The sequence below is a fragment of the Capsicum annuum genome, chromosome 4 (assembly GCF_002878395.1).
Source record: "Capsicum annuum cultivar UCD-10X-F1 chromosome 4, UCD10Xv1.1, whole genome shotgun sequence".
Lineage (NCBI taxonomy): Eukaryota > Viridiplantae > Streptophyta > Magnoliopsida > Solanales > Solanaceae > Capsicum > Capsicum annuum.
In genome coordinates this window covers 199,143,945-199,156,374 of record NC_061114.1, presented here as the reverse complement: position 1 = coordinate 199,156,374, position 12,430 = coordinate 199,143,945, and the positions used below count along the sequence as shown (strand labels likewise).

Genomic DNA, 12,430 nt, shown 5'->3' with positions numbered 1-12,430 from the left:
AAAAAAAGAAAAAAAATGTGTGAATTTTTTTTATTTTTTATTTTAAAAGACTACTAATATTATATATATATATATATATAAAAAAAATTCCTCCTTCCTCACCCATCCCACCCGCCAACACCCCCACCCCACTCCTCCCTTCAACTGTCATATCCACCACCAGTCCCCCCTCTCCCTACCACCACCATTTGCCTCTCCCATCAAAGTTGCCCCTGCCTCTAATTTCTCCTCTTTCAATTCATTAGATCAATATAAAAATTAAATTTAAAAATTAAAAAATCTATATGGTTTGGATGTATGGTTGTTGATTTTAGAGAATTTGGTATTGATTTGGTTGAATTTATCAGGTGGATTGAGTTTTTAATCACTATTTTATGATAGTTTTCGATGATGATGATGGCATTTTTCGGCGAAAATTTATCGAAAAATCTGAGGTGTGTGTGTGCAGGTGTGGTTGTGTGAGGGTGGATGGAGGTGGATGGTGGTGTGGCTATGTGGGGGTGGACGGGGGTGGATGGGGGTATGGCTGTGTGGGGGTGGACGGCGGTGGATGGGGGTGCGTGCAGGTATGGCGGTTGCGGAGGAGGTGGGGTTATGAAGAAGATGGAAAATGGGGGGTGAGGGTATTTTTTTATTTAAATTATTTTATATATATATTTAAAAATATGATATATATATATATATATATATAAAATATTTTTATATAATTATATATATATATATATATATAATATTTTATTTACGTGGCTCCAACGTGATGGTGATTTGGCGCTGATGTGTTAGCGAGTGTGATGCACTCTTCGTTATGAGAGTGGTATTATATATTAAGGGGTGAATTTAATACATTTAAAAGATGTTAAGGGGGTGAATAAATAAAAGTTTAGTTTAAGTGTTTAAGTGTTAAAGTGGGTTGAGCGGACAAGTTTATGGGGGTTTTGATGTATGATCTCTTTCTTTTTTTTTTTATGAAAATAGTCTCCACTAGGTAACCTAATCTATTGAGAAATTGGTATTCTTCCGTTATATAATACATAATAAAAAATTGGGTTAAACACATATAAAAAGGGTCGAGAGATGAATATTATATTATATTATCTTAAATTAAAATTAAGAACTAATTAAGGTTGTCACATCATTTTTCAGTGAGATTATTGTAAAATCCGTTCATGGTGTTTTTTGTGATGGCCGGAGCAAAGCAAAATGACTTTTGTGTAATGAACGAAAGAAAAATGACTTTTGAGCAATAGACACAAAGTTAAGTGACCTTGGATGAAATTTACTCCTAATTCTTTCCAAAGAGATTATGACGGACGAGAAAAAATCATCTACTCCCTCCGTCTCATTTCATTTGTAGTTATTTTCTTTTTTATTTGTCTTAAGAAGAATGTCATATTTCTTTATTTGGTAACTATTTAATGACATCATCCCCATTTTATCCTTATTGGGTCTCACTTTATAAGAAAAAACAATTAAAAAGTAAATTTTAAAAGGCGCAATTTTGTAAACTTTAAAAGTCATTATTTATTTCTTAAATTTCGTGCCCGATCAAATAGCAACACATAAAATGAGACGGCGGGAATAAGATTTTTTTTTCTGTTGGAATTTAGTGAGATGCTATTATTTTGAGTAAGGCTAAATTAATATACTATACTAGCATAATTCAGTCCAAGAATATGAAAGATCATGAAAATGATGAGATATTTACAACTTCCTGCTTTAATACATTCTATCATTAAAATAAGTTGAGCTTAAAATCGAAGACCTAGCTAATACCTTCTAGAAGTTGTAGCAATCAAAAGAGTACAGGAAATACACAGGAAGAGACTTATAGCATACAAAAAAGGGCAAAATGGTTCAATGGACCCTTGTACTATGTCGGTTTTGTAAGTTGGATAATTCTACTTACATGTTTGTCATCTGGACCCCTGAACCCATTAAAAAGCTATATTTTGCATTCTTTGACCGTTGACCGAGCCTACGTGGCATTGAAATTGCTAAGTAGGACGAAGAGCGTAAAGGCACTCGCTTAAGGTACGAGTGAGGATTAATTTTTAGTCAATTTTATTTTAAAATAATTAAAAAAAATTAAAAAGGCCACTCAACTTTTTTTCAATTTTTTTAATTTAAAAATATTTTTAAATATTAAAAAATAATAAATTTAGAAAAAAAATTAAAAATCCCCCCTTCCCCTTCCCCGTCCAGCCATCCCCCATCCCACCCCCTCCCTCATTGGCCCCAACCCCCTCTCCTCCACCCCACCTCACCCTCCATCCACCACCACCATTAACGTCCCCCACCCCCACCATTCTCATACACCAAAACACAATTACACAATATATTCACTCAACACACACCCACACAAAACCTTTATTTTATTTATGGATTAACAACTACACAACAACAATTCTCCACCCGTCATCATCAATATACGATACACTCACCATCTTTCTTTGTTCCGCAACTCATACACACAGACGCACCCCTTACTGAAAAAGACACATACACACACGAAGAGAGAGATCAAGGGAGAAATTGAGAGTAAGAAAATAATAAAGGAAAGGGAAAGAACGGGAGAGATAAAGAGAAAAGCGGAGAGAGTGTGATCGAATTCTGCCGAGGTGCGAAGATAACCCATTAAAATTGATGACCAAGATCTTCACAGGAATCGACTATATCTAACGAAAAATGACTCAGAACTTGCCATCGTAGGAGAACTCATCACCAGCAATCGAAATCACCCGCGAAATACCATTACCGGTGAGCTACGAGTGAGCCGCCAACACAATTCATTTCATTTGAGTTGTCCAGTTGGTTCAAGAATTTGTCCCATTTCCATTTTGGTTATCAAATGACTGTTCGTTTGGTCGTTTCCTCAGCTCTCGCGCCCCCTCTGTTCGTTCTCTTTCTCTTTCGTTGTTCAGTTCTCTCTCTTGCTCAATCTCTCTTAGATCTCTGTGTGTGCGTAATATTAGTGAAGAGTGTGTGGTGTGTGTGAGTTGAGTGTGTGTGTTTTTCTCGATAGCTGGGTGTGTTTGTATTGTTTTCTCTATATCAGGAAGCCATGGATCTCTATGTGTGTATGCATTTTTATTGTGTGGGTATAAAATCTGTGGAAGATGATTGTTGGAAGCTCATTGTGAGTGTGTGTGATGGTGTGTATTGAGAGTGACCATGGAAAAAGTTCGTTTGTAAGAAAAAAAAAATGAAGAAAGAAAAACAACAAAAAGAAAGAAATGGGGAAAGGGATTGGAGAAAGATGAACAACAAATGGAAAGAAATGGGGGAAGAGAGGGAAAGAAGAGGAGGGAGGTTTCTTCTTATTTATTTATTTATTTAATATGTAATATTTTTTATTTATAAAAATGACGTGGAAGATGATGTGGCACACGTGGCAGCTGATATGGAAGCTGACATGGAAGAGTGTGTTACACTCACCAAAAAGTGTTTAAAATATTGCTTTTTAGTGGGTTTAGGGGTCCAGATGACAAACATGTAAGTAGAAGTGTCCAACTTACAAAACCGACATAGTACAGGGGTCCAGAAGGTCATTTTGCCCAAAAAAAATTGTACTGATAAAGTTTCAAATAAAACCCATTACATTATACATGCAACGATTTTTATTATTATTATATAGAAGAGGTGATTTCGACCCCTCATGTAATTACCAAAAAATCCACCTACTTCCACTTAATTACATACCATGCCCCAATATATAGTGATTTCATTGTTTCATCATAATGGTTTAAATATTTAATATATTCTATTAATTTATGTTAATTAACTATAACTACATATTGGAAGTAATTTTTATTTATTTATTTAATTATCTATCATGTTCAAAACTAATTTGTTACCACAAATCACAATAATTAATAACTTAAAATATTTAAAAGACATATAGAGATTTTATTGACTCTCATTATTTTAGCAATGCCACATAAATTGAGATAAAAAAAAGTACTGCAAATCATAATAATTAACAACTTAAAATATTTAAAAGATATATAAAAAATTTAGTTGACTCTCAAAATTGTATCGAAACCACATAAATTGGGACACAAGGAGTAAATATATTATCTGAAAATTACGTAAAAATTATTATAAATCACAATAATTAACAAGTTAAAATACCTTTTTAAAAATAGATAAAAGTTTTATTCAACTCTCAAAATTTTATCGATGCCGCATAAATCATGACAAAATAAAAAATTATCTTAATTAATTGCAAGTAAATATTTAAAGTAAATCAATTTTATTATTTTAATTTACTTTTATATAGAAAATTAATCTTTTTATTTATTTATTTTAGTAAATTTAAATTTTAAAATTATTTTTTTCTTATATAGAAATACTAATATTTAAACTTAACTTTAAATTTTTAAAGTACAAAATTAATAAATTTAATTTAATAAAATAAATTTCTAATGAATATTTTTCTAGAATTTGTGTTGGGTCAATATGTATCAAATTAAAAATAAATAAAGAAAAATATATAGTAAAATTTTTATATTGTGAAAGATAAATATAATGCACTATCCAATAATGTTTAATAATATCATATTTTGTATATGCAAAATATAGCAACCCGTATTTAATTAATAGACTACTCCGGCGAGTTATCAATAATTACTATTGGATATGATAAATTATATTAATTTTTATAGTAATAACATAATCAATCGTTCTTAATTAATTATTATGAGTCATCTAGGTATTAAGAAAATAATTAATATTTAATAAAAATAAAATAGAAATAAAATGCGAAATTAACTATTGATGTTTAAAATTAAATTATCATCTTTCAAACGATGATTTTACTATACTACCCCTTATTATAAGTCATTTATGTATTAGAAAATTAAGAATAACAAAATGATATGTCAACATAAAATATTTGATTGACTATCAAAATTATATTAGTGCCACATAAATTGGGACGGGACAGAAGAAGATATAAAGCAACATATATTATTTAAAAATTAAATAAAAAATACTGTAAATAACAATAATTAACAAAAAAATTTAAAAAGTTGACTGATTTATGCTTCAGCTGCTTCAATCGTGATTTTAATGTATCACCGGTAATTAATTATTATAAGTCACTTATGTATTGAAAAATTAATAATATTGAATCCATGATTTTACTATATCACCTATAATTAATTATTATAAGTTAATTATGTATTAAAAATAAATAATATTTAATTAAAAATATAAAATAAACATTTATGACATGTCTGATTAAGTTGCTTCAATCATGATTTTATTATATCACTCTTAATTAATTATTATAAGTCATTTATATATTAAAAATTAATAATATTTAATTAAAAAAAAAAGTAAAATAGATGTTTATGACATGTCTGCTTCAGCTGCTTCAACCATAATTTTACTAAATATCACTCCTAATTAATTATTATAAGTCATTTAATTATTAAAAAATTAATAATATTTAATAAAAATAAAATAGATATAAAAATGATAAATTAAATCTTGATGTTTTAAATTAACTTGACGTCTTAGATGAGGTGCACTTAAATTTTTCACAAGTATTTTTTATAGCAATTTTGCTATGTCACTTCTAATTAGTTGTTGTAAGTCATTTAAGACATTTATGCTTCGCTGCTTCAGTCGTGATTTTACCATATCACCCCTAATTAATTATTATGGTCATTTAACCATTGTTCCACATAAGTTGAAATAGAAAAATATTATAAATCACAATGATAAAAAATTTAAATTATTTAAAAAATATAAGTGGCTATCATCGACACAAAACTCTGGACAAGGGGAGTAGCATATATTATTCAAAGATTACATAAAAGTATTGTAAATTACAATAGTTAACAACTTAAAATATCTAAAAACAATCTAATATGCTATATATTTCAAAAAAATTACATGAAAAATACTAAATATCGCAATAATTAACAACTTAAAAATTTTAAAAGCTATAAAATATTTGGTCGGCTCTTGAAATTATATTAGTGTCACTTAAATTGGAATAGAAGAAAAGTATTATAAATCATAATAATTAAAAATTTAAATTATTTTTAAAATATAATTGACTATCAATGCCACAAAAATTTGGACAAGAAAAGTAACGTATATTAATTTCAAAATTACATAAAAAATATTATAAATTACAATAGTTAACAACTTAAATTATCTAAATGCATATTAAAATAACATATGTTGAACCCATGCTAGATTTCGGATGAATCCTACAAAACATATGCAATTCTTTTTATTTAAATTTTTTATTTAAATATATCAAGATTGAATAGACAAATAAATATCTTAACGTTGGGCCCGTGCTGACACGGGCCATGCTCCTCTAGTATTTTTTAGAAGGGTGACTTGACAATAAAGTACCTAAAAAGAAAATATATCATCGCGAACGTACGGAGTACACTAATACTTTATGGGGTCGTTTAGTTGGAAAACAAGTTATTCTAAAATTATTAATTTAAGATTAGCTATTTCAAAATTAGTTACTCTCTCCGTCCCATTTGTTGGGTTCGAAATCGAGAGGAAGTCATGCGGAAGCTTAAAGTTTGCAAATCATGAGACAATAAATCAGACGACAAAGAAAACTGTAATAAAAACACATAATATTTAATATGATTGGCCAAGAAATGTACATATTGAAAACTAAATCAAAAAGCTTAAAATTTATTGGGAGAAATCTCCCCCTAAACAAGACTCTTAAAAGACTACATTGTGGATGTTATTGTGTTATGGTATGAGAAGAGGGTCTTCTATTTATAGATGTTCAAAACATTTCCTCTAAAAAAGAGGTTAGCCAAATATGAAAAAGAATTATATTTTCCTTTTAGGAAAAATAAAAGTATTTATGGTTACTTTTATTTTCCTTACAAGAAAAAGTAAAATTTAATTTTGATAAGAAAATTAGGGCAAACTCCCAACAAATCTCCCCCTTTTGACTTGATTTTCTTGACTTGATTTGATCTTCTTTCTTCACACGATCTTCATATATCACTGTTGCTTACCATAATTAAAAGTTGATATGGGTTAAAAATTAGTTCCCTATGCGTTAAAAATAAAAGTATGGGTTAATATTATTGGAACCCTGTGTTATAAGTGAACGGGATTAAAAGTAGAGTCTTGTTCATTGAAAGTGAGCACAGGTTAAGAGTAGAACTGATGTGTTAAAAATACATGCACGAGTTGAAAGGAGTCCAAGCATTGAAAGTAAGCAGGGGTTAAAAGTTGGAGCCCATAAACATGGGTTGAAAATTGATTTGGTTTTAAAGATGGTTTAGCAGCATGATTGTTGAAAATTTTGTTTGAAACTTTTCTCCACATGTAGTTTTTTTTTTAACTTTTTTTTTGACAAAAAACTCCATCATCGCCAAGTTGATTGCAATTTTGATCATAAATTGTCCTCAATCGAACCATCGAATCTTTGAATCTTAGACTTTGATACCACTTGTTGGATTCAAAATTGAGAGTGCGTCATGCAAAAACTATTAGTTGCAAATTATGAGACAATAATCAGATGGTAAAGAAAACTGTAATAAAAACACATAATATTTGATATGATTGACCAAGAAGCCTACATATTGAAAACTAAATCAAAAAGTTTAAAATCTATTGGGAGAAATCTCCCCCTAAACAAGACTCTTAAAATACTACATTGTGGATGTTGTTGTGTTATAGTATGAGAAGAGAGTCTTCTAGTTATAGATGTTCAAAATCTTTCCTCTAAGAAAGAGGTTAGCCAAATATGGAAAAGAATTATATTTTCCTTTTAGGAAAAAGCAAAAGTATTTATAGTTACTTTTATTTTCCTTACAAAAAAAAGTAAAACTTTATTTGATAAGAAAATTAAGGCAAAAATCCTAACACCATTTTATATGTCGCCATTTTCTTTTTTGGTGCGTCCCAAAAAGAATGTCAAATTTCCTTATTTGGTAACTATTTAATGACATCATTCCATTTTATCCTTAGTGGGTCCCACTTATTAAGAAAAACAACTAAAAAGTAAATATCAAAATAACTTTAAGAGGGGCAATTTTGTAAACTTTGCAAAGTCATCACTTATTTCTTAAATTTCGTGCCCGGACAAATGGCGACACATAAAATGAAACGGAGGTAGTATCTCTTGAGGGATAAGACATGCATTTTGTCCCAACAAACATAGGATAAACTCCTTTTCTAAATTAATCTCGGGATTAGTTATCTTTATCTTCCTACCAAATTGTTGTATTTAACTTTTGTTCTCAAATTTGATGATTTTTATTTTTTTATTTTACTACTTATTTAATAGAAATTTGTGAATTAAAGTATTTTTGTGTATTTAAATTAAATTCATCCGACATAAATTTAGAAAAAATTTCACCTTATTCGATATAAATCTCTCTCTCTCTCTCTCTCTCTCTCTCTCTCTCTATATATATATATATATATATATATATATATATATATATAAAGGAAGAATGTGTGACTGGTGATGTGACATGTCTCTAAAGCCAGTATTCACTTTTATCTTTTTTCTGATATTTTTGAGTTTTTCTCCTTTTAATTCTTTTTTTAATTTTTTCATTTGTTTTCTTTAATTAATAAATCCATTTATTGTCATTTATTGTTACAACTCTCACACAGCACCAGAGACAATAACCCTTGCCGTTTCAAAAAAGCTATTCGATTTTTCCTTCTTCCTTCTTCCTTCTTCAACCGATGTTTTTTTTCTCAAAACCAACAAGTTAAAGACTCAGATGGCCAAGTGAAGAAATTTGATCGTTGATCGAGTCAACCTTCTCCGGCAGTAATACATCCTCCTATTTTAAGTTATTTGTTATGTTTTGTTTTCTGATAGTATGTTAATTTTGACCCTTTTTTTATTATATCGATATGAGAAAAGTTATACAGAGTAATATTTGTTATGTTTTGTTTTTTCTGAGAATCAAAGTATGTTAATTTTGACTTTTTTTGTTATATCGATATGAGAAAAATTACAATATATAGTAGTTTTAATAGATTGTATCTTTAGCTATTGAAAGTCACAACTTTTGGAGATTCAGAGCGAGGCTCATAGGATATTGTTTAGAAGATTTTTCATTCCTTCTCCTCTATCACTGCATGTGTTTAATTAACTAAAAGGTTTAGTTAAGAGTTCTTGAATGTTTGGCTCATTTTGCAGATTCATTGATTATGTTGTGTCAATTTGATAGTATTCAACGGTATTAAGAGGAACTGAATGTTAATAGAGGAGATTTGGACAAATTTCTTTATTCAGCAGAAGATAAAGGACAAGCATCATATTCTCCATGGAAGACTGGATTCATTCAATGTACTCCTCACTCTAAGGTAGATCTCATCTTTTTCTTTTTGAGATTCTTAGGTTTTGTTTTATGTTATTTCGGATGTTTCATACATCTTTATAAAACTAGACCGCCTGCTTCAATTGAATAATAGTAGTTATATTGGATTCTTGGGAACCATCAAAGATACGATGGGTGTATAAATTTTTTAACAAAAATTCCTCTTTAATGTCACATTTTTTTCATTGAGCAGATTAGAACATTATAATGTTTTAGCTGGACAAATATGGTATTGTGGAAAAGGACACTGCCTCTATATTAGAATGAACAAATTGCAGAAGAAAAGTAGAAGAAGGATGAAAAGCTTACTTTATCGAAACCACTGCATCCTACTTGGTTTTTGAGGATGTACAAATGTCCAAAGTCTATTCTGCAGAACTACCTATCAATGCAAGTTTTCCCTGTTACATTGTGATGCTATTTTGATGTTGAGATTTAGTCGATTAGTCTTTTTAAATCTGTAAAAATAGAATAAGAGATTTTATTTGGGAGGAAAAGTATTTCTAAAGGTATGGCTGCAACAACTTTTACCCAACTGTATGGAAATGTAGCAATTTTGGGAATAGGACAACTTCTCAATCAATAACTCTTGAAAAATCTCAGCATGACAACTCTAATAATAATAGTTTCATTGCAGCCACGAAGGGTGAAACATCCAGTGTTATTGTATATGGAGTTGCGCAATGTGCTGAAACCATCACAAAAATGGTTGCCAAAATAGTTTGATAGCTACATACATTATAGAATATAGAAATCAAATAAGTTCATGAAAGTTGGTGCGAAAAGTGGGATCCAATCACAACTTTGTAGATTCCTATTCAAGAGAAAGGATGCCTTGGAAAAGAAAATAATTTATTCGTGATGTTCTACATATTATTTGCTTTTCTTATGTACTTTTCTTTTGTGTGATAAATTTAGCTATTCACCTGCAAAGAGCCTGTTTGGATTGCGTATTAGGTGCTTTTAAACCAAAATAACTTTTAACTATTTTAATGTTTGGGTAAGATTAAATCACTTGAGTCAAAACTCATACATTGGGATTCCTAACTTATGGCTATTGACTTATAAGTCAGAAGCTAAAACTCCATCAAAATAGGCTCATAGAGTACGAACAATTGTTATTGTTATTGATTTTGATGTTCTCTTTGGTATGAACTTAAAGTTTTCATATGGTTTTGTATCTTTTTGCTCTCTCAACCATGTTTGCAATTATTATGAGTTCGCTCTGTTTGAGTTTTAAAATTGATTGTTCGAATAAAGTTTGTTATGAATGTATAATGGTGCACTTGAAATCCCTTTCTTCCATTTCTTTTTTGGAATTTAATTGTTAGAGATTCGATGGAGATGAAAGTCTCCACGATTATTTTCCAGAAACTTGCATCACCAAAAGGTGATACTTGAGAAAGAAGATACAGAAAAAAAAAATTTCATTTGCCTCTGATAAAAAAAAATTCTCCAAAATAACCTTTATATGTTTCATTCACCTATCCCCGTACGGGCATCATATTCAATCTTACTTAAATATTTAGATACATTTTTTTAATTTCATTCCCTTTTTCTAAACAATTGCTTGTCACCCTTTTTGAGATGGACAATTTATTGTCATTGGAGTTCATAAATCCTGTCATGGTGACGAAAGAATAAAAGGTGGCTTGGATCTATCCTCTCAAATGAATGGCTCATCATAAGCTTCAAAAACTCCATTTTAGGTACTTATTTAACTTTATTTAGTGGTGTTCTTCCATCAAAATATTTCAATGTTTAAATTTCTGTTTTGAACCGCCCACTGTGTCATAGTGTTACAAATAGCGCGTTGCACGCAACCCCAATGAATATTTCACACTTTTTATCAATGATAAAAAAGGATGTACTAATCTCACCTTCATAAATTCCTCTAAAATCACATCTTAGAACGAACGTCTCTGAAAACCCAAGGATATTTAATCATTATTTTCCAATGGCAGATTCCTCCAATTCTGGATTTGCCCATGTTGTTCGCGCTCCTGAAGATCCCATCTTATGGGTAACAGTTGCTTATAACAAAAATACCAGCCTACTGAAAGTGAATTTGGGGATTGGCGCATATCGAACTAAGGATGGAAAGCCCTTTGTTCTTAATGTGGTGATACGAGCTGAACAAATGCTTGTCCATGACACGTCTCAAGTGAAGGAATATATCGCAATTACTGGACTAGTGAATTTTAACAAACTGAGTACAAAGCTTATATTTGGTGCTGACAACCGTGCCATTCAAGAGATAGGGTGACCACTGTATGTTTTACAATTGTTGGGACTTTATGGAGAGTGTGTTGGTGCCTTTAGCATTGTTTTCAAAGATAGTAATGTTGCAAGCAAGGTCGAAAGCCAGCTAAAGCTGGTTACAGGGACAATGTACCAAATCCACCAATTCATAGTGCATCTATTGTTGCTACTATACTCAAGGATAGACAAATGTAGGATGAATGGATAGATAAGCTGAAAGCAATGACTGAACAAATTATTAGCACGCGCCAAAAACTCTTTGATGCCATGCAAGTTCGAGGTACACCAGGAGATTGGAGTCACAACATCAAGCAAATTGGAATGTTTATTTTCGCGGGATCGAATGCCAAGCAAGTTTTCTTCGTGACTAGGGAGTATCATACTTACATGAAATCCGATGGGAGAATTAGCATGGCAGGTCTTAGTTCTCGGACAGTTCCTCATCTTGCCGATGTCATGCATGATGTTGTTACTAGGAGGGTCTAGATCAGTTGCATTTAGAAATTTTATGGAGATGTTAAATTTCTTGTCCTTGATCATCTCCTAATCTTTTGATCTTAAATAAGACTAATGTGACTATGTAGACATAATATTGGGATGTCAGGAAATCTCATTATAAAAAGATTTAACGAAATTCTTTTCTGTCGAAAAAAAAACAGCATTTAAATTCTCTTTTTGAAATGAAAATCTATGATGTGTTCTTGCTAGAGTTCAAATGAGAAATGATATATATAGGTTTAATATGATATTTGTTAAGTAGGTTGTTTTCGGTAGATCCCCGGCTCAAGGAAAAAAATATATTTCAATGTTTTTTAGTTCTT

The 12,430-nt window shown here is 30.3% G+C and overlaps 1 pseudogene; it reads left to right on the top strand.

Annotated features, from left to right (window-relative positions):
• Nucleotides 1-11,625: 11,625 nt before the first annotated feature.
• Nucleotides 11,626-12,095, top strand: LOC124898046 (annotated as a pseudogene).
• The last annotated feature ends 335 nt before the right edge of the window (nucleotides 12,096-12,430 follow it).